Raw genomic sequence first — 27,776 nt, 5'->3', positions numbered from 1 at the left:
TTTGTTTTCCAGATCTGATGCAAGGTGTCACAGTTATTCAGCTTGCAGTTTTGACTACAATAGGAGTTAGCCAGCTCTGACAACATATGGATGTGGTTCATGGTACTGGCTGTTTCCTATAGGATCTGGAAAGGTCTGAGGCATGACTCTGTCTTACTGCAGCACTTGGAATTGGCCGTGATACTCTGGAGGAGGAATTCCTGGGAAAGGCCTGGCCCTCTCCAAGGATGGTCCCCAGTCCTGGCACTTAGTCTCTTTGTAATACACCAGCTTGAGAGTGTAATATTGGAAGGTTTGCTCATTTAGCCAGCATCTGGCTGGCTGCAAGACATATCACTGTTTGCTAGTGACCGAATAGGAAAACTCACGTATTGTTATCTCCTTTGGTCACATTTATATAACTATTTCTAATTTCTCAGCTGCTCTGTACTGAACAGCAACAGACCTTGTGCTATATTAGCACGTCAAACATATGCACTATGTATCTCTGCAGAGGGGAAACTATATGAACAGAAGACATGCCAGGTCATTTCAACCACAGTATATCACCGAAGCCCCATCAGGCCATACTGATTACAGAAATTAAACAGTAAATACAGCCCACTGGTTTGCTGTTTTAAATACATAATTTTTCAGCCCCATCTTCCCCAGATCCGCAGAAGTTTGCAGATTTATCCTTCAGGTAAAATGATATCTAAAATGCTTTTGCATCTCCCGTCTTCTGTTCTCCTTCCCACACGCCCTCTCCTGTGAACCTGAACTGTTCCTAGAGGTCATGCCCATGCAACAGGGCAGGCGTAGCTATTCCATGCACCCTACAGCTCAAGAGCCCAGGTGCCCGCAGGTCCTTCCCAAATATCGAGATAAACCTCTCTCCATGGCCTTGTTTCTTTTAGAAAGACAACCAAATGCACACAGAGCGAAGGAGCTGTCATGAGTTCAAACAGCTTCTCCTGGTTGCAAGACCAGAGGATCAGGGATATGGGGTGCCTCCACCCACAGCACAGGCCCAGACAATAGCTCCAGATATTGCCCTTCCACTTGTCATTGCCACAGTGCAAGGGCAGAAGAAGGTCTCCACCAAAGACAGCCAATACCACTGTCTCCTCAGTGGGAGAAAAAACATCCTAGCACGTAGCCCAGTGAGCAGCTCCAGGTTCCGGCCCTATTGCTGCCAACACCCTGAGCAAAAGGTGATGTCAGCAACCAGAAAATGAGAATTTGGATGTGGGGTACAGGTTCACCTCACCAATTTAGGTATAAAGAAGCAGAAATACAAACACATTTGCCAGAATTGCTTACAATATGAACAGTGACCTGGCATCTGCCACTTCATCACCCATTTCTGTAAGAAGAATTATCCTCATCTCTATTTGCCACCAGGACAGAGGAAGTTGCTTCAACTACTCAGTACGTATGTGCCAAAAAAAGTAACTGAAGTTATGCTCACGTGTATCAAAATAAGGGAGGTTCTGAGGACAGGACAACAGCTTCATCCTTGTACAGAAAAGATTCACTGAAATGAATATAACAAGAGCAAGAAGATGAATAGAAGATCAAAGGAGAACATACTGCCTTTTTCCCCTCAAGGGCCTGATACTGCAACCATCAAATCAATGTCAAAACTCCCATTGCATTTAGAAAAGAATTTAAATATTTTTGGAAAAAAATATATTTTGTACAAAATGTCATTTGTGTTGAAAGAATGCTTGGATAAGAAAAGAGTAACTATTATTATTGGCATTATCACAGAAATAAGGCCCCAGTTGTCCTTTCTTAGAAGAGTTAAATTTCTCCTATTATGAAACAGGAAAACAATCCCTGTAAGGAAAAATTTTCCAGCCAATGCCCATCCAAAACTCCAGGTCACCAGCAAATATATCCAAATACACAATAAGGTCACACAAAGAAATACAGAGAACAGCCCTCTTTGTCTAGAATATTAAGTACTGGAACAAATAACAGCAATATCCTTATGAGTTGCTCACATTTTTCCCAGCATGGCTCTTCCATGCTGAGGGTTGCTTTTTTTTTTACCCCTACCATGTATGGATTTTTCTTTCTCATCATCTGCCTCCCACTCCATTCCAAGTAAAGCTAGCAGTACGTCTTCTTCCACAGTCACCTATTAAACTACAGATCTCTGGAGCTTGCAGATACTGCTAGCCCAACTAGAAGCCTTTTTTTGTTTTGCTGGTTTTTTCAATTGAAAAGAACACTTAAATAACCCTTCACTCATTCCTGTCCTCCTCTGTTCTCCATTTCCTACAACGCTCATGCTATCCAAACCCATGTCCTTACTGCTGTCATCTTCTCTGCTGTTCCTTGGTCCTTTTTCCCTTGCACTTTTTTTTGTGCCAGAAGGGGATGGGCTTTCTCTAACTATAAGCCTTACCAAGGAAGCCAACAGTTGACACAGGTCTGACCACAAGTCTGTCATACCAGCCTTTAGAGAGGAAAATACAGGTTTGATCGGTTCAGAGATCAGACCTCCCTCACCCATCATTCTAGTCAAAATCAGAAATTATGCATCTAAATTATAGTTCACTCAGTTCTTACAGGTATACTATAAGTGTATCTTAATGGTTACTTTGAATACCCCACTACCTTCCAGATCCTTCTCAGCACATTTCTTACCCCAAGATTTTCAACAACAGCTACTACAATTTTTTACCCAACTGTAATCCCATACTTCTCCTTATGCTATGAAATTATTTCTCACCCAACTGTAATCCCATACTTCTCCTTATGCTATGAAATTATTTCTCATACTGCAGTATTACATTGATATTCTTTTTTTAATAAATCACATCCAATGTTGGTACATGTGGGCCCAATTCAGAAGGGTGAAGCTTCAGCCTCTAATACTCAAAAGTTTGGGCTAAGGTGGATCCTCCCACAGGGACCAACATTTTGGAGATATGCACACATGGAACAGAAAGATGTAGAAATTTTAAACCATGTGAGTAATGCACAAATAGCATCTCCACGTTGGGACCTTACAACTTGGGGGAACCTCTCAATGCAGCAAGCCTTCTTTTTGCAATAGTAATTTTATCCAGAGGGGTCCTAATAGCTTCACAGGCTTTTAACAAATGTTTTATATACTGTTGTGGCAAGGTAAGGAAAAAAAAAGAAACCCAAAAAGTTTGTGTGCATAGAATTTCTTAGTTGTACTTCTCTAACCCTCCCATAAGTAGTATAAAGGAGGGTCAGAACCTATTGAACCAAGCTCTGTGTGCTCAGTCCAAACCCTATTGATGATGTGAGCTCCAAAGAATTTGTTCTTTTCTCTCTTCTCTCAGTTTCTGTATCTTGGACAACTTTTCAACAAAAAGATCAAGCACTATCTCCTTTCAAAAGCGCCTCTAATTGGGTTATTACTGGGAGCATAAAATACACACATTTATTGTTATTGAACCTACCGCAAACTGAGGCTAGCCAATGCTCAGAGTTCATTTCCACTGGCAGCAGATAGCTATTTTGCCCTGTTCAAATCTTTTTTATGTAAAGGAGTAAGACGCCTCCAGCATCCATCACGATGGAGTAGCACGACTGACCCCTTCTTGAACAAACTTTGCAAACCACGAGCATCCACATCTGAGCAGAAACCGAGAATAAATACTGTTGTTTGCAGAACTTTTTCCTGCAGAATTTCTCAAAGTTCTTGTCCAAAAACTCTCCCTCCCATCCCACAGACATCCTGTGCTGGGTCAATAGCTCACCACCCAACCAAATCTCAGTCCACGCCAGGGACAGAGGGAACTTTGTGTTCCATTAGTGGCTCCTGTAAGCCAGAACTCCTATCGCTGCAGTGGCTCCACGGCAGCGGTCACAAGCCGCCCCAGGCCAGCCATTTCTGGGGGGTCATTCCTCTAAATCTGAACGGCTCTCCGTGGCCTTCATTTACATGTCTCAGTCAAGTGAGATCATCCAGCTCTTCATACCAGGGTAGCACAGTGCTCTTCTCGGAGCTGCCCATGGTGGCGAGGGTCTCTGCCACTGCCTGGGGGAGAGGTTTAGAGATGTAACTGGGCAAAATCCTTTGATTGAAGGAAAACAAAACTGGCAGTGGTAGGTTGTCTGGATGTATACTGATTCTAGCAAGTGGTTTCGATTGAAAAATATGCATCCCAAAGGGAAAAACAAAACAAAACCAAAAAAAATCAAAACATATATTTTCTAAATCGGTCATATTGGTGATTTTTAAAATTACTTCACTGTGGTTTTGAAACATTCAGAAGTTTGAACAAAATACAACATCTGGGTTTAACAACATCTTTTGTCTGACCTGCAGTGAAGTCATTTCAATTCTGCAGTTAGTTTGGGTTTTTTTAAATCCTGCCTCCTTAACTCAAAATCAAGACCTTTTTCTTCTGAATTTTTGGATCAGCTAAGCAAAGTCTGAAAAATTTATCAGTAGCACAAGTCTAGTTGTGAATTATCTGAGATCCTGGCATGAAAGACTTCCTCAATTATTTGGACAATTTGTTTTCACCTAGGCTTTCTGTACCCAAAGGAGGGGAAAGTTGAGATTTACAGTTCATTCATGTCCCCAGGAGCCAACCTAGAGCTGTGAAAGCAAGTGTTCTCAGGTTATTTCTTCCTATTATAGAGTCACCGTTAACTCAAATTGTACTGTCAACTTCTGCTTGGGCTTAACTTCAAGGCTAATATTAAACTGTGTCACTGCATAATTCTGTGGCTGTTTCCTTAACCATAATGCAGCCTAATAGGTCAACCTTGGCTTTTGGTAAGTCATAAAATGGAAAAAACTCAGTTATAGGAACTTTAGAATTCTTACTAGACAGCACGCTGTAATTCTTGTTCCTGAGTCATACTGCAAAAGCTTTTTATAATATCTTGCGTTTGCTGTCAGAGCAAATGATTACACTTCTGTAGTCTTCCCCAGCCATCCAGAAAGATATTTGAGATTCTCTGCGCAGTGAGGGATGAATGTGCTGCAGGGAACACGCTCACAGGCAGCACGTGCTGGGGCTGCAAATCCTGAAGTGCAGGAGTATTATTTGCATCAACATACGCTGTGTCCAGGGCAGGAATGCCATTACGTGCTTCACCCACTGTGGACGTAGGAATAGATTTTATTACCTTTTAGGGTACATATACAATTAACATCAGGGATACAGTTCATCACGATGCTGCTCATTCAGTCTTTTCCTGCTGACCACTCTGGAAAAGAAAGAGTCACACAAAGGCAGGGAGATTCACTGCTCCCTGTGGTGCACATCACACAACAAATCTGGCAAACACCTGTCCAGTGGAGGAGGAATCAAAGCAGTGTCTTGCAGAGACGGATGGTCCGATGTTGCACATACTGAGCACTATCCAAATTCCAGACATGTCCGTGCTCCCCATTATCCTGCTGTTTGTGAACACTCTAACGGGTGTTTCACAGGGTTAATTGCCATCCTTCTTACTAGTAACTTGATCTGCTAGTCAGGAAGGGAGCTGACAGTTGAACCAGATTCTCCATTTTTCACTATTTCCTATTGTCCCACTTAAAAAAATAAAAGTCAGTCACCTTATCTTGGAGCAGCAACAATGACTAGCAAATTTTCAAGAGGAAAACTCATGAACAATTCCAGGGCTAAAGTCTGTTCATATCGACCATCTGTCTAATAACAGCTCCATGATACTCAGAGGGAAAACATGTAAAATCTGCATCTCTAGTTTGGCACCTCAGTAACACAGCTTGCTTTTCAGAAGCACTCAATATCCAACAGCCCTCACGGATGTCAACATGGGCAGGAGATAGCAACACTGGTTTGGACAGATAATAAGCATGGGAAAGAGGTGACCTTTGCTACATCTGCCTTCACCAAGCTGAACGTTGATTTGCTCCCTCACATCCACACCATAGGGAAGGCAGAGACAGCAGGAGGGAAACAACCAGGATGCAGCATCCTAAAAAAATCCCTCAAGATTACTGTGACATGTTCCTGGGGGCAAAGGTGGCTGCAGAGACCCAAGGTGTGCATAAAACTGCCTCATTTCCCCATAGTTGGGGTTTATCAGCTTAGTATATCTGGTTTGCTCTAAACCTTGCATTTAACAGACATATTTCTAGTAATCGTTTCTAAATTAATACCATTTAAATGCTGAATATGGGCAGCTTGCAGCTACATGTGCTGTAGAAGCAGATCTCGCAAGCCTGACTCACAGCAATAACGGCTTTGGTATCAGCTTCTTAATTATGATGGAAATTACTGGAGCAAATTACCATAAAGGTTTAGGAACATTGAGTGCATTCTGACCCTTCCGGCTCTGTTGCAATATGTATTTGGTTTTTCTTCATAAATGTTAAAATGCCTTCCTTTTTTTACCAGCCTTCTCCTCCTGGGAACATGGAAAGAAACTTCTTTTCACCATGGCAAGGTACCAAGACGACAGGTGGCTTCATGCGTAAACAATGATAATTGGGAAAGAGGTGATAGAAATTCCATCCTGCACACTTCCAAGTCTAGCACACAAGTTCTCCACCGTGTATGAGGTTGCTTGAGGCAGAAGAGGGTTACCCACTCCACTAAATCCTAACTCAAAACTGTTAACAGGTCTTCAACCCACCTATAGACCTTCATCCATGCCAATTTTAGAGCAAACGCTCCACAAATCTAGGGTCACATACCCACAGTTAGAGGAGAAAAGTGAGAACACCACTAGCTGAAGAAACCAATCTTTTCCGCCAATGTAGCCTTTACAGGCCAACCAACGGAGACAAAGCCTTCTACTGATGCATTTGTTTGCCATTGATAACTTTTAGGAAAGATAACACCCTGCATAATGCATAGCAGTTCTCTGGGAAAGAACTAAAGCCCTCTCGGTTTAACTTGATGTCTTTGTTTCTGCAAATGTAGCTTTTAAAGGAGTTTGAGTGTTGAAAATTATAATTTTGACGCTTTCGGAGAACTAACATTGCAAGATAAGTCAGAACAAATGCAAGGCATTAGTCCATTTTCAGTAGGGAATTCCTTCAGGTTGGATTAACCAAGATTTACTCGGTTTGCTTATGTTCCGTCTGCTCCTGTTGTCTTTGTACAAGTTCCAGTGAGCTCCACTGGAATTAATGTACTGATAGGGTCATGCCAGGGGAACCTCATCGGAGATGAATCAGATTTCCACTGGCACTTACTGGATCTTAATAGCGCATTTCAACTTGCATGTACTTACATACATAAGCTGAGAGAGGGAGGCTGTAGGACCAGCAAACTGACCTTCAGATTCTCACGTGAACTTGTATGGCATGATCAGTCACCATGGCTTTTTTTGTCCCAGAAACAAGCACTTCCCCTTGTGTTCTCATACCTCCGTGAATTCGGAACACAGTGTTCCTTCCCATGCCCCGACCAGGAGGATGAGGGGCTGGCCCCAAGGGGTGATAATGAAAATGCCTTGGTAATGAACCCATCTGGTGATGTCCTCATTGGCCTGGCTTTCAGTGCCAAGAAACTCAGCAGGGGTCACCCGCTCTTTAAAGCAAACATATGTACAATACGTACGGATTTTACTTCCCCTGCAATTTGCACCCCACCCCCCACTGCTAATGTTTTAAATACTTTCCCTGAAAATAGTTCTCTGCAGGAACGGCTGCTAAGCAGATCTCCAACTTTGCTGCTATGCAATCTAGCGGCCCAGCCTTTTCAAGGGAAGAGTGTCCCAAATGAAGTCAAGCACTTGGTGTGCCCACACTTCCAAACCAACACAAGCTAATAGATATCAAGGCAATCCTCACACTGCTAATCTAAAAAGGCCAGGATCTGCCTTCTGGCACTGGGTCTGAGTGACAGGACACCACCCATGTCCACAGAGACAGACGTTCTTCCTTACTAAAAGAGCGCATCTTGGCAATACTGCCTATTGAAAACAGTCTTTAGCCATGCTATCTCCAGACATGCCTGGACATCATCTCACAGACTGATAACTGACCCAGGCCATAAGCTTGCCACCAGGGTGCTAGCACTGAATGGTCAGTTGTGTGGCAGCCCTCAAGCTTGTGCCCTGTTTAGCCCACTAGCAGAGAAGTATCCCAGGACAACAGCTAGCCCAGCTATCTCCTGCAAGACAAGTTCCCAGCACCCAGAGCCTGGAAGTGAGGCACCAACACCTTCATCCACAACCAAGCTCTGCAGCACAGGTCCACCATCCTCCATAGACAAAGCACTGGCTCTTGTTACCTCCTAGCAGACATAACCACAACTGGTGAGCCAAGACGATGAAAGGTCTGAAAGGGAAAGGACCCCATCATCACCTGTGCCAGGGGACAGGCACTGAACCAAGCCTACTGCTGGAGGATTTTAAGGTAATGTCTAACAAATAAAACTAGTGGGACAAGCAGCACCTTCGGCCCCACTGGCCAGGAGGTCTCCCATAGCTCAAAAGTGCCCTCCTCTGGCTGATTTTGACAGACTCACATGTAATTGCTGGGATAACACTTTCTGTGGGAAGGAATCATTAAAAATCATGTGCAAAGTGATCACGGAAGAGCAAATTATCCTGCAGGAGGAGCTTTTTCAAAATGGTATGAAAGATGGCTGAGCTGCACCGTGGCTCCCATCACAACATGCACGAAGCAGGTCAGACCTGCAGGGAACGGCTACCCTCCGATGAAGCCCTCAGCCAGGGCTTTCAGTTCAGGTCGACTTGAGGTTCTGAAGCCTCATGTTTTACAGTTCTCAACGTAGGTATTTAAAAAAACTTACTTTTCGGAACGGAGTTGTGGATTACAGAACACAATTTTCTGGCTCACAAATTTCCATACTGCTAAGTCATCTTTGGACTTGTCTCCAAGCAGTTGCCTGACATATTCCAGATGATGGTTTTAGAAGGCAAATCATGCCCTAGAAATGCCTGTTTTCCCTTCGCTGACTGTAACGGCAGTCTAGACAGTAAGCACAGATGGAGATCTCTGTATTTGGTCAGGTGAATCACACCCCCACAGACTTCGAGTTTCAAAACTTCACCCTTCATCCAAGCTTAAAAGTTGCTTTACTGACTTAAGTTGTTCATGATGGAAACTATCCACGGGTATCTTAGGAATCTCTGACTTACACATCTGTCACTGCATGTGTATTCCAACTAGGTATGCCATAGCATTTTTTTTTCCATTTCATTTTAATGTCATGGGGAAGTTCCCTACTTCCCTTATAAGATAATTCCACAGACTAATAAGTCTTGGATTTATTCTTTCTCGTCTTCCCTTATGGTATATCTTGGGTATTTCCTAGAGATGATGTATTTGCATTTAAGGATATTTAATATATAATCAACATTTATGCTTATTTACCTTATCCACTTTTTATTTAAATAAATGTATTTGTACATCAACCTAGAATTGATTTGTAAATCAATCTAGAATCTCATTACTCAGTTCAGTCTTCTTGTGCCGTATTTTTCAGCTAAGTCTCCTTGATTAACTGACATCAGTAAGGAGCTGACTAGAACTACAACTTATGAGCCACGCTCCATATATTTAAGAATGTTCACAACAGTTTAAGGAAATAAGAATAAAAACAGTTTTGTAAATCAATGGAAGTATATGTGCAAGCAAATTTTAGGCAGCTCTCAATAGGCTTCTTTACATGTCATTAACTTGATCTGCTTGATACCTAGACAAACACATCACTAATTTCTTCTGTACCAAAACAGCAGTCAATGGAAAAGGCCATATTTCCAGAAATGAACCCGTGAAAGACAATTATCAATAACATTGAGACTCCTACAGTAAGGTGAGATGCATGGGGCAGAGGTTCATTGTGGAAAGCCCTAGAACGCTCTTATAGTGTTTCTAGGACGCTATTATGATTTCATAGGACACCCCATGTCGCAGCATATGAGTAGGGGTAATGCCAGCTTTTTCCAGGGTGTATTTTTGCCAGCATGAGTTAAGGCTGAGTTGCCCAAGACTCCTCTATATTTAGCCATGTGTCCCTCATCCCATGTTTGGGATTTGCCTTCCTAAGGTCCCCTCCAGTTTGACAACAACATTCCTATCACTATCATTCTGGCTAAAAAGACCTTCCAAAATACCTTGATTACGGATTTTTTCCCCCCCTCTGATAATTTGCCTCTCCACGTGGCAGGGAGTAGTCCTGTTTTCAGTTGGTACATCTGTCTGGCATGACATGCAAACCACGTTTGCTTTAATTCCCAGTAGTCAGGACAGAGTGTATTTGAGCTTTTTGGAACATGACAGACTTTGGGGTTTCTTGCATGTATTCGTTAAGTGAGCTTCCTCGCTTTGATTTCTGCACCAAGTCATGGGTGACAGAAATGCTCTTCATTTTTCACTTACGTAGGTAGCTCCGCTCTTAGATATAATTGCATAAGTCTATTTGGCCAACTCAGACAGCCACTTTTTTCTGCTAACATCTCTGCCCACACCCATCCTCATAAGTTTGTGACTTGGCTTGGACTTTTCTAAACAGACCATTAAGGATTTATTAAATCTAGTCTCTCAATAAAAAGAATATATACAGTATTATAAAAATCAACTCCCTGGCTTCACTTTTTTCCAGTTTGGTGATATTAGAGCTACATCACCCAGTCTACTGCCCCTTACTGTCCGAAGGCTGTCTGGGTGTAACTGGTGCTACAACTTGGCACAGGGTCTCTGTTACCGCTGACTACTGCGGAGGAGGATGCAAGCCAATTATAGTGTAGAAACGTCAAGTCTTCTTCCCTTACTATTAACACTGGAAGCTTATTATGAAACACTTTTAATACAACACTGCCAAAAAGCCAAGAATGGGGCTCTTTGGGCACTATACACCCACAGGGAGGTACACAGTCACTGCCTAGCTTATAAAAAACAAACAAACAAACAGCAAGAGACAAACAAGGCAGGAGAAGGGGTGTTCTGGGTCTAATTCTGAGATTACATGAACGATTTGTAAGCTCCTCTTACCCCCAGATATCTCCTGTATAGCTTCTATGGGAGATAGCTACGTCTGTACTTCTGACTGTCTGTCGTGGGTAATAATAATTAAAGCACATCTTAAATAGAAGATAAGAGTATATTTCTCAGAATCCCTACCAGGAAATAGAGTGGTTTGGCTTGGCAGAGTGGAAAAAAGCCTGGCATATTGTGTCAGTACCACAGGATCTGCCTTTCTTTAAATATATAACATCTCTCATGGTTACAGTTTAACATATAACCATTCTCTTTCAAATTCTGCTTTCAACAGTTTCTCAACATTGAGATCCAGCTTCTTCTATTCCAATCCTTTTCACAACAGCCATGTCTACAAAAAGATTTTAACACTTTACATGTTTATAATTACTTTAATTGGAGAACTTTAAAGAGCTCTGCAAACATTTATTAACACTTGCAACAGCTCCACAGGCCGGTTGTAAGGGCTTCTCATTTTATCCCCAATGTATAGACAGAGTAACTAAGGTAACAGCAGGCAAAAAGTATTTGACTTCCCACTTCCAAGCTGTAGTGTGTTAACTATTAGATAATTATTCTTCTGCTGAGAACAGCTTAATGCTGCAATGTACAAATATTGACTGCTTGTGCTCAAGTGCCGCTTTTAAAAATCTCCTTCAGAGGTAGCTGCATCAATCTACTTTCATCCAGAAATTAGAGTCTATTTGCAAAGCTTGTTCAGGCATTTTGGCGGCCAGAGTGTGGAAGTCCGGCTTGAAAGTGTCAGTTCAGACCTGGCACAAAAGCAGTCCTTAGCCTCGAGGTCCAGGCAGCAGCAGACCTCCCTCCTTACAAACCAGGGCCCCACAGTGCGCGCTGCCCCGCACGGAGGGGCGGTACCTGGGTCGTTGTCCCCCGCTCCACAGGGACACAGAGGTGTCCGCAGGGGCCGGCCCCAGCCCGCTCCACCGTGTTTGGAGACGTTTTTCTGACAACGGAGAGAGCTGCAAAAAAACTAAAACTGTGCACCTTTTCCAGGCTGGGAAAACATCCTGAACTGTTGCCTCCCTTCCACCCCATTACTAATCACTGGAAACAGCTGTTCCCTCTCTTTTTTTCTTTTTTTTTGTTACTGTTTAATATCATTCTGAGCAACTGTTTCTGGCAAAGAGAGAATGGAGAAAGAAAATTCTGTACAGCACTCCACGCAGCCGAAAAAGGTAAAGGCAGCTAATGGATACGATTCTTCAGCTCCTTAGAAATTGAACTGAGAGACCTTAAACTAGTCTCATATAACCCAGCAATACTCAGACCATCCTATATTCAAATTCACACCAGTACCCGAGAAAGGAAAAAACTATTTTTCATCCAGTCCTCTGACCCATCCAGGTCTCATGAACAACAGCTAATGAAGTAATAGCTTCAGATTTTGCCAGTGCCTACTTGGGTCGGTCAACCTAGAACAGCTTGAAGCTATTAAAATGGTTCTATATATTTCTGTGAACACACATATCATAAAGTCAAAATGATAAAGTGCCTTGTACAAATAGATTTTGAAAATGGTCAAGAACTGTTTGTTCTCAGCCCTGGAGGAGTTACGGATCCCCAGGATGGACCACAGATGCCAAACGAATCTAGAGATGAGAGCCTTTAATCTTCATCCCCTTCAAGATTCAACAGAGGATGAAAGTGCATTTTGGTGCATCAGTAAAACCTTCAAAGCTGAAGGTGATGCGACTCGTGTACTGTTTAAAAAAAAAAAATCACCACACAGATGGCAAAATAAATGCAGAAAGGAAGAGCCAACTGTGAATTTGCCTGTACACGGGCCAGCTCCTCAGCCGTTAGGAGCGAGCCCAGTTTAGACTAGCTGACAACCTGACTCCATGGTCGGTTGGGGTTTTTTGTTTGGTTGGGGATTGTGGAGTTATTGGTGGTTTTGGGCGGGTTTTTTTTTGGTTTTGGGTGGGGTTTTTTTAGAGGTTATGATAAATCTATTCGGGGGTACTTTTTTTTCTTTATATCCTTTGTTTTCCTCCCCAGATCCAGCTCCCATAAAGCTGAACAGACCCCGCAGAGCCTCAGTGGGAGTAGAGACGGGGCTTTATGTCTAATAGTGACAGCTGAACTCTGCGGTGAGGAGCAGGGTAGGTTGGCAGTACCATAAGTCTGTCCCTCCATAGTCTTCAGCAGCATCATCACCATGGCAATGGAGAAGGAACATGGGTTGGAGGAAAGGCCAGGGCAATAACACAGTGCAGGGATTCAACCTGGGAACACTGCCTGGTTGGTGCATATTCAGCCCAAATCCTCCTTTGCAGATAATCCTCAAGCCGTTTCTAATCAGCCTCCTGTACCCAGTTTCTGGGATGACACAGGAGATGGGCCTCTCCAATCGGCCACCACCAGCCCCAGCACTGTGTGCCCGAGATGGCCAGGCGGGCTGCACCGAGCAGAGCACTACACAGCTGAGGTATTTCCAACTGTTTGGGGCATCTTCAGTTTTTCTGAAGCATCTCTCCATTGCTTTCTTCACAGCTAGGAGGACAGTGAAAGGCCTAAGCTCCCCTAATAAGTGTTGCCACACCAAAACCAGAATGAGTTTGACTACATCAAGCCATGCACCTGAGTGGACTCTTAGATGAGTTTTGTCCCCATTAATACTAACAGTACCTGGGAATAGCTACTACAGCTGAACTCGTCCTGAGAGCACTCTTCAGTCAGCCGGTATTGGCTTACGGTGACTTGATATTTAAACATAACGACAGGGATGAACGGAATGAAGCAAAATCACGTGACAGGACCACAGTGCTTTACATCAGTTTCTGAATTACTTGGTCAGGTCAGTGCATTGGCCCAGAAAAGGAAGAAATCTATCCAAAGAAGGAACTGTGAGACCTGATAGGAAAAACATGACCTCCAGCCCTCCTACATGAATACCAGCACAGCACCATTAGTGGCAGCAGTGATGAAAAACTTTGCAGAAAAAGCCTACTACAAGCAAGTAACAAATATATTTAAGCAATAAATATAGCCCAGTTCTTAGTTTTGTTTAGGCAGGACTCACCATTACAGGTCAGCATTAGAACATAAAAACCCTCATGTCACCAAGCCAAACAGCCTTCCCAATACCCCTCCTCCTCCCACCGCCTTCTGGGTTTTGCAGGGATTGTTTCTCGATGGTCAACCCTCGATCCCATCTGTTATATCATGACAGCCCTTTGCACGCAAGAAGAGCAGGGTTCATTTCTGAGCCGATAAAGGAATGTGGCAATTATTGTAAGACCGGCATAAAAAAAAATATATTAAAAAAAAAAATCTTCTGACTTTTAACAGCAGGCCTTGCAGTCAGGGGGCACTTGGAAATTAAAAAGTGAGCAGAGCTCCCGAGGGTCTTTTGGGTTTGGTTGGGGGTTTTTTGGTTGGGGATTTTTTGGTGGTGGGGTTTTTTTTCCTTCACTGAGCAAGGAACAGGTGTTCAGCTATTTCATAGCCAGGAGCATCATTCCAGTCAGAGATGCCTCTCCAGCACCAAGGGTTTTCCAGGAACACATTTGCACTCATTAGCAGTTATTGCCACAATGGTACAAGTCAGCACAAGCTTGGGGTGCTGGCACAAATATAAACTTGGTTGCTGTCCAGAAAAGCATATTAAGTTTGTTTGAATGAGGTGAAGGGAGCTACAGTGGAACAAAGCATCCTCTAGGTACCTTTAGCGGATCATAAAAAAGTAGAGAAAAAGGGAAACAAAAGTAATTGTGTGTTGACTTGCATGTCCAAATATCATCATTAAAAATACTTTGCCAGGTCTAATGCTAACATTAGACACACATCAGACTTGCCTATTCAAGCACTGGGACTATGGGTATATACCAGGTACCGCTCAGGAAAATGCACCTAATTAACCTTCTGCACATATCTCCCCATTATATGTTCAGACTTATAGCCCTCGTGCTTGAAAATAATCCTCCCAGACGTGCACCCCAGACTACTTTGCTATCTGGGCCTGTATTTTCACTGATTTTGTTGTTTATTCAATAACACAGTATCTTGCGCTCAGCCAGCAGTTCACATTTTCATATCCTTCAGACAGAAATCAGTTTTCAACGCATATCTGAAGGCATCAGCATATGTCGCTCCTCAGACTTGCCGTGCTATTTTAACTAGGTTCTAACTAATTTTATTTAGGCATTAACTCATTACATTAGCAAATCTGATCAGGACAGTAATTGCTCGCTAACAGCTACTGTCTGGCCACCCTCAGCTCTGCATCTCCTCAGCAGCAGCCTCATGGGAGAGGCTCTGGTCCTGATGGACATCAGAACCAAACCTTCCTTTCCTGCCAAGAGGCAGCTTTTGTCCACATCTGCCAGCTAGAAGCTAGGCCAGGAACTAGAGCGTAGAGTGAAACATCAGAAGCAACAGGACTTTCTGGAACAATTTTCAAAGAAGAGGTTGCAAAGTGTGCGTTTTGGATAAATCAATAAACTGCTTCCACACAAGCTACTGGTCAAGAGCATTAAGTCCACATTTTCCGCAGCAAGCACTCGTGTTTTGTCTACCTCCTGCCTCTGAACTTCACCTCAGTGATGAAAACAACAGCCGCATCTTTCACCTTCCTCAGCCTCTGGGGAGATAGCTTGCTTTTCCCATTCACTCTGGGATCTCAGGAATCCCAAATCCTGTCCACAGGGAACGGGACAGACTTGTCCCAAAATCTTGTGTCCAAACAAGCACCTTGCTTGCCAGTCTGCTTGCTGTTTTGATGGCAGGTCTAAAGGTCTTGTACAGTCTCTTTGAGAAGCCAAGCGGGGTGTAGCAAAGTGTCAATGTTCTTAATTATGATTTTGATGACACAGGAGGCATGAAAGAGAACTAACTTCAAGCAGTGCTAAAGATACATGGGGACCATGAAGGAGGGAAGCAAATGTCTCACTCAGGAGCAAGACAGCTTCCTGCTAAGAGCTGTGGTGGGGGAAGAAGAGCGAGACCTCCATGCCATGGTTTGACAATGCACTTGAGACCAGTTTCTATCCTGACCAAAAATGCTGCAGTCACATGGGGCAAAATGCAGCACTGGTAGAAGCTCTGCCGGTTCAAATTTGTTCAAAACGTTTCTCCATGTCAACTTTGTACCAGCAGGCTTTATGCCAGATCAAATATCACCTACCCGCACCTCTCAACTTTATTCTTGATCAAGTATTCTCCATCCTCCTGCCATCAGCATAAAGCTGAAAAAATGGCAAAGCCAGTATAGATTCTGCATCTTTTGGTCAATGGGAAGGAAACTGCATTCCCATCCCTGACCTACATCAATTTACTACCTCTGGATGCACAGATCTGATACTGTATGACCACAACCTGAAGATGTAATTACACAACCACTTTTCCAGGAAAAAACAGAGTTAGAGAAGTTCGCACTTTCCTGCCTAACCCAGGTCTCCTGTTCCCACCCCTACACCTCAGTTTACCTCCTGTTTGCTTGTGCTGATGCAACTGGTTGTGGGGCTATGTGGTAAACTGGGTCAGGGAAACTTCTTCTGGGTAGCAGTCGGGTTGTTTTTTTTTTAATTTTGGATCATTTCATGTCTCCACAAAGAGCTGTCTCAGCACAACTGAGGGGGCAATGAACTCTGTGGTACAGTGCCAGGAGCAAGTGGCCAAAGGTGGGGGCAAAACTTCTAAATTGCCTCCGCTGCTGGGGAAAACATTCATCTAACTGCACCCGGAGTAACGTTAGCTGCCAATCTCCTGAGCAAGCTATCAGCATAGTATTTGCATTTGAATTGAGAGAAAAATCCCCAAGGAGCATGTCTAGGCAGGTGGCTAGTCTGGAGTTGGTCAGAGGTGGGATGGAAGGAGGGCATTCTTCATAAAAATTGGGTAAACAGTTCCCCAGGCTGCTACACATTACAAGGATTTTAGGTTGTTTCCAAAACTTTTACCTATCTACCTGTACCTTTGCCTTAAGCTTTAATAAATAAATCTTCCCTTCGCTTTACAATGAAAACTGTCTGGGGTCATGGGATCAGACTCTGCGCAATGGAAAAGCTCATCTAGCTAATTAATTACTGCTCCTGCCTCCCTCAGCATCAGAGAACGAATCCAGGTCCTTTGGCTCCAGCTACATGGATAGGAAGGCGCTTTCAGCTGCAGCTAGGGACTGCATCCTCCATAGCTTGCAGTCACCGAGCGCGGTCCACAGCGGGGAATTTTCCCTCTTATAGCTTGTGGAAAATCGATGAGAGCCACAAGCATGGGCCAGGATGCGGGAAACCTGGACTCCCGAATCGATTCTGAATCTTGCCCAGCGTGGTAAATGCACATACCTGCTGCCAGCCCAGTCTGCCTAACACCACGTTTGATACTGTCTGCTGCTGGATTTTTCTTTGCTTGCCTATTTCAGGGGGAAAAGGGATGAGAAAGGAAGGGGGAGGTGAGGATGGTAGCAGGATTACCACATATAGTCATTATAATCATTAAGCACAGCACACTAAATGAATCATTAGGCATCACAACAGATCCACACATGCTTTACTTCTTAAAGCTTCCTGACTTCAATCTCTGTTTTCTGTACAAATGCCCAGTGATTGTTTCAAGCAACCAAGCACATCTCCAATGTTACTGCTGCAACTCCTTCCAAAAAAATAACGAAGCAGATGAAGCTCTGCTGAAGGAACAGATCTGTTTATAGAACATACTTTTCTTTCACTAGACCAAATATATTCAGCCCTCTCAAATAAATATGTACATTAAGAACTTGGTAACTGGCTAAATCAGAAGAAGAAAGAAATAGCAAATGGGAAATTATGTAACAAAGAGCAACTTCAATAAGAACGTGCGTTTTAAAATACTTTATGCATGCTTTTTCGAGGCTAAATCTACAAGCAATTTTTTTAAAATTCAAGTATCTAAGACTGAATAAATGGTTCCATTAGAGAGAGAGGAAAAAGATTTGAAGGAAAAGGATTCTTTTTCAAAAATGAGAAGTCTTCAATCTATAGTATTATAACCTAAATGTTATCTTAGCCTGGAATATAAGAATCTGAAAGCGAATCTGACTGAGCAAATAAAGCAATAGTGACTTGTTTGTTTTTATTATCCAAGCAAAAAGAAAAAAAGAGAGAAATAATATAAATCTTTTTTTTTTCCCCCCCAAATTCTATTGTTCTTATTACTCAAGCAGCTATTTCCACAGTCATATGCTTGCAACAGTACCTGGCAGCCGTTTCAATAAGTTATCTGAGTATTACAAAATGTCTTTACAACAGCAGACGAAACCACTCCATTCAACCCTCCTAAACTGATCCCCTTTTGGCTTCCATTCCAAACTAGCCCCTCTGGAACAGCCCTCCCCGTATCACAAGGCTGCTGAGATCACGCCAACTGAATCAAAACCCCAGGAAATCACAATAGGATTAAAAAATCCTGCGGAAAGAAGCCAACCAGCAGTTTTTCCATGGACATTAAGAGCAGGATCGGGCCATAAACACAACACTGTAATCTCCCAGCCTTTACCCGGGTGTCGAGGTCTGAACTGTGGCTTCACGTATGTTTGCACAGTACTTAGCAGGCTGAAAGCAGCAAGTAATGATAATTATGCAAGTAACAGTTGGCTTCCTTGATTCAGCTCCGTTGAATAAAGGCTGCAGGAGCAGACTCAAGATTATAGATCATATCTTCCTAATCCTTCCGTTTATTCCAATTTAATAGAGAAGACATGTGCAACATTCATCCGCAGAGCCCCGAGTGCACAGGTAAACCAGCAACAGTCACCGCAGCTACATCAGTCCAGATACTATCGTCTTATTTAGATCAGCTGTCTCTGCAGTTTATACGAGCTGCTTATCTCAGAGACCCATTAGATCTGAACTTCAGTTCAGTCTTTTGTTTGATCCTGTTTTCTTCTGCATTCATTTGAAGCTCTGCATATCGTGCTTTTAATTTCGCATCAAAACGCATCAGGGCCTTTAATTTTATTCCTGCTACTGATGCAATACGGTCTTAGCAACAATGAGAACAGTGAGCAAGTCATGAAAATAATAAACCATGCTAGGTCTGGAGGCTATGAAATCAGTTCAAACATACTGCGGGGAGCTGTGCTGCCTGCACTGAGACACATGGCTTTCCATGGGCACCAGCCCATTTATGAGTCATGAAACATAATGGAGTATTGTTGAAAGCTTTGGGACCATGAGAAATTATCTACTGCCCGGCATGGGGAATGGTATAAACTGGCAAGGAACTGGAGTTACATTCTTTTACAGAAATGAAATCAGACAGCCTTGGCCTGCTTTCCAGTATACAAAACCACAAATCATGAGGACAACTCCTTAATTAGGACTAATTTTTTTTTTTTTTTTTTCAAAAGAGTTGCCACTGCACCAACCAGCCAGGGAAGCCAACATCTTCTCTGTCTCTAGCCAAGTTATAATAAGGGAGAGGACGTGGGGAAGACAAAAAAGAGGGAGGGTAAATGAGACGAGCGTCTCAGCATGAGCTACAAAAGCAAATGCACCTTTCTCTCTCCTGCCTCAGGTGACATTCTCTCATGCTGAAGATTTGGTACACGTGGGCAAGTAAAAAACAAGAACTATTTGCTTAATATTGTGGTGTGACAACAAGACGCTGCCATAGGTGTGCATATCTCCACGCAGAGGAGAGCTGCCAGTGTGGGATGCAGCGTGTTCTGTAGGGGAGAGCACAGGGGTGGCTGTCATTTCTAAACCAAACCCCACCTTCCTCCTGGTTCCTGTGCCTTTAGAGTAAAAATTTTAAATGGCTCTCTGACTGAAAAAGCAAAAACCCTATTTTTAAACGAATGGTGAAGAGCTCAGTAAATTGCATAACTGCAGAAATACAGAACTTAATGGATAAATACCTGACAGAGAAGAAGACAAAGTCATACTCTCCTCAGTGGTATCCAGTAAAAGCACAAGGGGCGATGAGCACACAGGAAAAAAGGAAACTTCATTTAAACACAAGAAACAGTTGCTTTACCATGAGGGTAGTCTGAACAATGGAAGAAGTTCCCCTGAGAGGCCGTGGAGTCTCCATCCTTGGAGACATTCAGCATGGCCCTGAGGAACCTGCTTTAGCCATCCTTGCTCGTGGGGTTAGAACTGGACTATATGATCTTCAGAGGTCCCTGCCAACCTTAGCAGCATTGTGATTGCAGAAGATACTCCTCCCATTCAGTGTCCCCAGGAAAGCACACTGGAACTGGAAATGCAGCACTAAGTGGGATGACCCACTGTGTCCGTACGACTTGCCCAAGTCAGCTGTCTCCATAAAAGCGTGTAAGGGTAAAGCCAGACTATAAAGGGCATCTAAACCAGAGGTTTTGCACAGACTAAATGCCTTCCCAATCAAGAGAAATGCAGAAATCCAGGAGGGCTAAATGAAGAGTTAACAATGTGAATGTTCATTTGAATATTTAGATAGATCTGCTCCTTCCATGCTCACACATCTTTTGTGCTAGTTTGCCATGAGGTTTGGCAAGATCAGATTTTACTGGCAGAAATGCTCACGGAAAGCACATTTGCATTTACTTTGGAAATGCTTACACACTCCTCTGGTCAAGGAGACAATAACAATATTATGTGTATTCTCTAACCAATTTCAGTTAACTGATATAATCTGGATATCGAGTTTTCATTATGTATTCAGTGTGCCCAGAAAGGTGAATAAAATACCAAAGATTAATAGCTCCTTAACAAATGAGTTGCTAACCTGGGATTAAAATATGTTAGAGGAAATTATAGTCTGTGTACCAGTAATGAATGAGCAGAAAAGGAAAAAACTGAATGGATATTCAATCAGGAATCATTCAGTCTACAAATGCAACCTCCTCTTCCATTGTGTAGCAGTTGCATCATGTTACACATCACCAATAATAAATCAGGACATCACTTCTCTCCCTCTGCCGTGGATTATCTGAGATGGGGCCAGGAACGGACGGGCTCTATTCTCTTCCCTTCCCCAAGGAAATCTCAAATTGTTCAAAGCATAAGTGCTGCCTGAAGCATTTGATTACATTTAACATTGATAACATTTTTTCCAAGTTCAAGAAGGTATCAGTGGCCCTCAGAGACCACAGTTTGGCTCCAAATTTACAAATCCCCATGAGATGTATAGGCACAGTATGTCTACTAGGTTTCAAAATAGAGCATGTGGTTTGAAAAGGGAGTAGGTGCGATTCTGGAAGCTGAGGAAAGATATCACTCCTGAAAGTGGCGCTCCTTAATATGACAACATATAAGTGGATGCATCTCACTTCTGGCACCCAGGTTTAAAAAGTTGGGTTTGAACTACAGTTTCAGCAGAATGTTGTTCTTTTGGAAGATCCTGAAGTCCTCCTACCTTCCTCTACAAGTAGAGAGAGAACTTAATTGGGATTCAAGAGACAGGGACTTAATTTCTAGCTCAACCCCAGCTGCCTGTGCGTCCCTGAGCAAGTTGTTTCAGCCAGCCCGTTGTTTGGTTCACCCTGTAAAGCACAGACTTCAAGCTCCGTGTCATAAAGTATCAGGACAATATGTCTAAAATAGAGAGTAAGGCATTCAGAGGTCATGGTCCCAGGCAAGTGGGCAGGAGGGAAGACATGATCTAGTGCAACACCTGAAGAGAGTCTAAAGAAAGATAGTATGGAAATGCCTGTGAAAGGCTTCAGCTTAAAGCCAAGACGCTGGTATTTCATCAGAATCAACAAAAAACACCTCTCTGGGAGGACATGTACAATCTTCGCGGAAGAGACCACATATTTTCCATACTTGCCTATTACTCAAAGCAGTACAGCTTTGATCCCAGCTGCAGGAACTTCTGAAGATACATTTACGGTGCAATTGAAAGTACTAGCACCGCTTTTTTAGCCATCCCCAAGGTAGTGTTATTGATATCTGATCTAGTTAGCATAGGAGTATGGCTGACAGCAGTGGGCGTTTCAGCTCAGGCTCAGTATGCTTGCCCGAGACTTTGCGAATATATTTGGCAACTAAGCATCTGCCAGTGGCATTACACCGCTGTTGGTACGGGTACATGAGGTGGAGCAATCACACCTTCAGTTGGACGGCAGACATGCTCTGCGAGACAGAATAAATGCTGGAGACCCAGCAATCAGGCAACTGTGAAAGACAAAAAAGGAGAGTGTGAGTTTGGGGAGGCCTTAGGCAAACTCTTTGGACAAGTGAATGTCTGAGTTTCACTCCAAGAGTGAGATATCTTTCCTTTTATTGGAAACCATCACTACATAAAATTTTATATTCTCCCCATACACATACCTAATGAGAAGTGAGAACTGTTGCACATTACTGTTGTTCCTGGATAACTAAAATGTCACCTTCATACCTACTTGTGGGTTGCAGTTCCACCTCATACTCACTAAAAGTGCAGCTCATCCATTAAAAAAATTAAAAACCTCAATGTTTGTGACAATCACATCTACCTTAATGTCTTCCAGGTTCTTGGCTGGGATGACGCATCCCAATAACGCAGAAAAAGAAAATGCCCTCTTTCATATAAACTAGACTTTTGTTTTCCACAAAGCTTTTCCAAGTCCTAGACATATGGTCATAGTAAATTCAACCTCTCTAACTTTACCTCTCTGATCCAGCAATAATTGGGAGGCTAGATTGAAACAGAGTTTAAAACCACGTCACCACCAACCATCTTTGGAGAAAGTCAGAAAGGATTTGATCTCTAACCTACCAAGTAGGGTTGCGGAAATAAAATCTGAAGTCCTAGAATTTTGTGAATTTGAGTAAGTGGTGAGCGTTGGCCAAGGAAAGCAATGAAGGTGAAAGCAGGACTTCAAAACAAATATTTTCCTGCATTCCTAAAAGGCCTTTAGTTTAAAAAAAGCATTTGTAATAAAACCTAAAACAAGTTTTAAAAACTCCAAAAGCCAAAGGCACAGACAAGTTCCAAGACAGTCAGAAGAGCTATATCATTGCATAAACGGGGGGGGGAAACACCCACACATTAACTTAATGACATTGGTCAAAAAGTAAAGTATGAAATCAGAGTGGGGTTTGTTTGTTTATTTGTTTTTAAAAGGGCACACACATTCTAAAGTGGTTTTGGGGTTTTTTTGGAGGGGGTCCTCTCTTTTTAATGTCTGCCTTTTCCTCTAGCTATTTTGTGCCACTGATTATTCTGGAACAAAATCTCACCTCACTGAATTACAGCACTTTTATAAGTTATGCAACGTAGGAAGTAATAGCTCAGTAATTGTCAATATTCAGCCCATCTTGTGGGAAACCAAAGAAAATGATAAAACTGAGAGGCAATTTATGAAAAGAATGTCCATTGCATCAGCCAGTCCATCTGTGAAGTTTTGTTCATTATGTAGATTATACCACTGACATATGAAAGAGACGTTTCACTGTTGTAGTCTAGATGAAAGAAGTTAGAGGTGTTTTATTTCTCAACTAGAAAATCATATGGAAAGCCTTACAAGTTTACAGGAACTCCTAATATGTTTTGCCTTTGCCCTTTTGTACACCCTCCTTTTTCCCCCCTCAATATGTAGACTAATTAGAGTGATAAAACAACTCATGTAAGATGTGACTCACACAGCCCTTAAGAGAACAATACAGTACTACCCTCAGACAGGGAAACAGCCCAGCTCACAACAGGCAATAACTTCAGGCCTGGAGATCATTCCCATGGATGCTTAGATATCATGCTTAATTGCAAGGTCAGGTTAGGTAAGTCTAATTTTAGACTGATTTCCTACCCACATGTCCAGGTCCAAGCCTTTGTACTTGGAAGCGGCAAGTAAAAATGGCTAGCTTTGTGTTTTGCATTTGCATGTATAGCACTGGAAAAAACCAACCCCTGGTGGTTTTGAGAAAATTCTGGCCCTGGGTGTGGCTGCCCAATGTCTTCTGCATGGAATGTGCCCAGAGATATCAACCAGACAAGATGCAACTCATTCAATTCTTAGAAGAGGAACGCGAACTGTAAGTGCATTGCATATGATTAAGATATAGCAACTTGGACTTGTTGAAATGAAGATCAAAACAGGCTTAATGAGTGACAAAATCCAACTGCAAACATTAACAGTGGTACTAAGAAAGTCTCAAGACTGCTTATCCAAGCCATGCTCCTGTCATATCACGGCAGGATGACTGTTCCAGTGCATTAAGCCATCTCCTACTGCAGGACCATGCTGACCACCTAACGTCGAGTCTTGTGATCATTCCCCATGACGTCCGAGGAAGGGAGTGTACAAGTATCTCAGACCTTAACATACTCCTTTTGTGTGCATCCAGCTTCCCACCTTTTGGCTGCTACTCCAGTGCTATTATTGCAGCCCCCTTATTTGGGTGTTATGTGCCAAGTGCACCTGCTGATTGCTTTTCTTGATGATAAATCCTCAGGGAAGTCTCTCTCTGTGTATGTTTGTGAAAGGGGAAGCATGCAACTGTACTGGGGAATTGAAGATGAAGAAAAAGCGAGAGAGATGGAGTTTACGTAAGTTTAATACACTACAAAGCAAATCACGCTAAATTACAGACAGTGTTCCAAAGCCTCACGTTCCCTTTGCTATAGCCATCAGATGACAGCTCACTGCCATTCCCCCCCATTCCCATCCCAGCTGTTGAACCACCCACTTGCTGTCCTTATGTTCTGTGACATGCAGAGCAGATGCCAACGGCCCCACATCATAAGACTTCAACCTATGCAGGGCCTGAGCCTTCCCTGCTCAGCTGTCACAGACATAGTTCATTGCGAGATGAACTACACATTTCTTTACAGAAATGCTGTATTTCACACAATTTCTGAAAGAGCATTCATCACCCTCTCAGGAAGAAGCAACTGGGTTAAGACGACAAACCCAACTTCTCTGCGCATGAGTTTACCTAAGTAATGAGAAATGAGGAATGTCTGACTATATGCAAAGTCAAATTCCTCCAGAGATCAAGTACGCTTAGATCTGAGAGTAACTAATAATATGCAAGTGTTACGAACTATTTACAGGCTTAACCCAACTGCAGTGAAGTCAATGGTTTAACTCTCCCTGCCTTCAAAGGGAAAGGGATCTGGGCCTCAGCGCATATTTGCGGCACAGCTCACTGCTAGGCTGGCTCATGTCCCTGCGATGAGTTTAGTAGCTATAGCCTGTACAGGGTAAATCCCTGAATTACACCTACTTCCCGCTACAGAAAATTCTGATGATTCTCTGCCTTCCCCCTCTCTAAATGCCTTTATTTTAAATAGGAGGTACTAAATTATATAACTAGTTACACATATACACTTCAGGATGAACAGAAGGACTGAAAATCATGAATCCTTTCTGGACCAACAGATGGAGGTTCTGTCTCAGTCACATTGTTAACCAAGCAGAAGTCATACTAATGCGTCCTGTGAGCTCCTGCTCTCTCAAAACATTGCTGTGAAGAACAGCAAGCAAGAAATACCACTGCAGCACTGTACTCTGAGAAGTACTTTGCCTTTGCATCTCTATTGCATGCTTATCAGCATGAGCTCTTTCTATAGGAGAACAAATTTAATTCGGCAGTCGGAGCCCAGGAATGGCATCCAGAGCTCCTGAGCCTTGCCAGCCATTTGTCCCATTTGTTCAACCATCTTGCACAAGTCACTTAATCCAATTTTATTTTTTCAAGCTGGTTACCTGAAATAGGGCCTGATCCAATCCCCAAAGAGGCAAATGGGAAATTTCCAGTCCACTTCAATGGTACCCACAGGCTCATAGGCAGCTACATCTATATTTAGACACTTAAATATAGTAGCCTGGGCTTCAGAGATTACCCCGAGTGCCTACAGCTGCCACTGATCTCAGAGAGGTGAAAAGAAGAACAAATCTCTGGCTCAAGAAGTTTCTTAGTTGCAGACTACTGCAGGATTGGAAGGTATAATCAAGGGAAGTATCACTGTATTCTTGCTGTGTTATAGATTTCTCCTTACACAACTGCTATGTCCCAAATCAGACCCAAGCTAGAGGACTACTTGCACTTCTGGGATGACACAGTACACCTCTTTCTCTGTTCCTTCCCACAGACTCACATACTAGAGATTGCAAGGCATTGTGAAGATTTAGAAAGGTTCACACAGACAAACTGAGCAAGTTCTCAGAGAAATTAGAGAAACCCCATTCTCTAAAGACCCTCCAGCCCAGTTCTGTCCAGTTAGACTGGTATTCTGCACAATATCCCCATTTTGTCAAAGCTACAAAAATGCATTGAAGTGATACTCCACAGCAGTCAAATCACATCCTTGGCACCAGGACCTTAGGTAGGCAGAGTTAGGGGGAAAATTGATGGGCACATGGCTGGAATCACTCTATTGCCATCAGAAACAGCAAAGATGGCAGAAGAGCAATAGACGGAGGTAAGGAAAGGGACAGGGCCCAGACGCGATTCATTTATCCTATTCTTCAAGGCAGAAATAACATAACTTCTTTGCTCGTGTCCTTTCTTTTATGACATTAGGAACTTCACCGTAAATGGTTCTAGTTATGGAAATACAGGCTACCTTATCTTCCAAATGAGTTGCCTTTGCTTCGTTTTGGGGACTTGGCAGCAGTGGAGTTCACCTTCCATTGGTGCCTTGGATGGGCCCTAAGCATAAAAAAAGAAAAGAAATAATCAGAAAAAGCTTGTGTTGCTTCTTACTATCTTCCTTACGAAGTTTTCATTTGGGTTCATCAAAGTCTTCAAGTTCACATTCAGACCTCTTCCTCATTTATGAACCTGTTGCCCAACTTCAGCAGCAAAAGAGTGTCCTGAATGCGATGCTTGTCAGACAGTTTAACTACCATGAATCTCTCCCTGAATCCTCATGCTTACATTTTCAGACATACATTTAAAACAGTTTACAGGCATCATTCCTGAAATGGATGATGCAATTGTGATTATGGCAGGTAAAAATCGCCAGTAAGACATGCAAATATTACACAAAGTGTGTAGTCCCAAAACTTGACACAGAATCAGATGCACAAATAATGCTGGAATAAATCTGGAAAGCCAAGTTACAACTGGCTCCTGTGTTTAACCTCAAGTTAAGTCAAAGGACACTCTGATTCCAGTACACTACAAATAAGACATCAACACAGAACATATAGCAACTGAAATTTATCTCAACTAGGAATAGGCTGTATTTTGCAAATAATATATGAAATACAAATATGGTGTGGTAGTAATAACGACATCAGTTTGTAGAACTATATTGTTCTATGTACAGTTCAGTTCTATAGACACTTCTGTCTATGAGTCTAGTTATATCTGTCTTCAGGAGGACACTGGACACAGCAAATTCTCCTTTCAACTGCATACCATAACACGTTTTACTTGTCTTCCCATTTTCCCCTAAAATGGCACGACAAAAATCTTATCAGAAAGAAAATAGTAACACATTCCCTCCTGAAAGCAAATTTGGAAGTCTTGGAAAATGAAGATTTAGCAGCTTTTTCTAAGCTGCCTCTGTTCTACTGTGCATCATTTCTATGGCCATTGTATCAATACCAGCTAAATCACGGCAGTCCCTGGGATATGGCATGACTTCTGGAGAGAGCTCCAAGGGGCTGAGAAATCTAAAGCAGCTTCTGCCTGGGTCCAATGGAAAGAGCAGACAGTAGGTAGCTTCACCCGACCACATGTAAAAGGCAAGAGGCCAACTGCTTCCTGACTGGGTTCACAGCGTAACTGAGCTATCCCATTTTCTACTAGTAGAGGCAAAGCCTGCAAATCTGCTCGCTGGCTCAAAAGAAGAGGATGCTGCCACAGGGAAGGGAGGGCAGGGAGGCAAATCAAACCACATGCCCATCTGGAACATGACCTCTGGGTAGTGGTGGATAGACTTTAGCAATTTCACCTTGTCTGATGTAACCCTGCCTCAGAGCAGTGATGAAAGGATTGGCCTTGTGATA

Source organism: Phaethon aethereus (genome assembly GCF_964289735.1).
Source record: "Phaethon aethereus genome assembly, chromosome: 14".
Taxonomy (NCBI): Eukaryota; Metazoa; Chordata; class Aves; order Phaethontiformes; family Phaethontidae; genus Phaethon; species Phaethon aethereus.
This window is presented reverse-complemented; position numbering follows the sequence as displayed.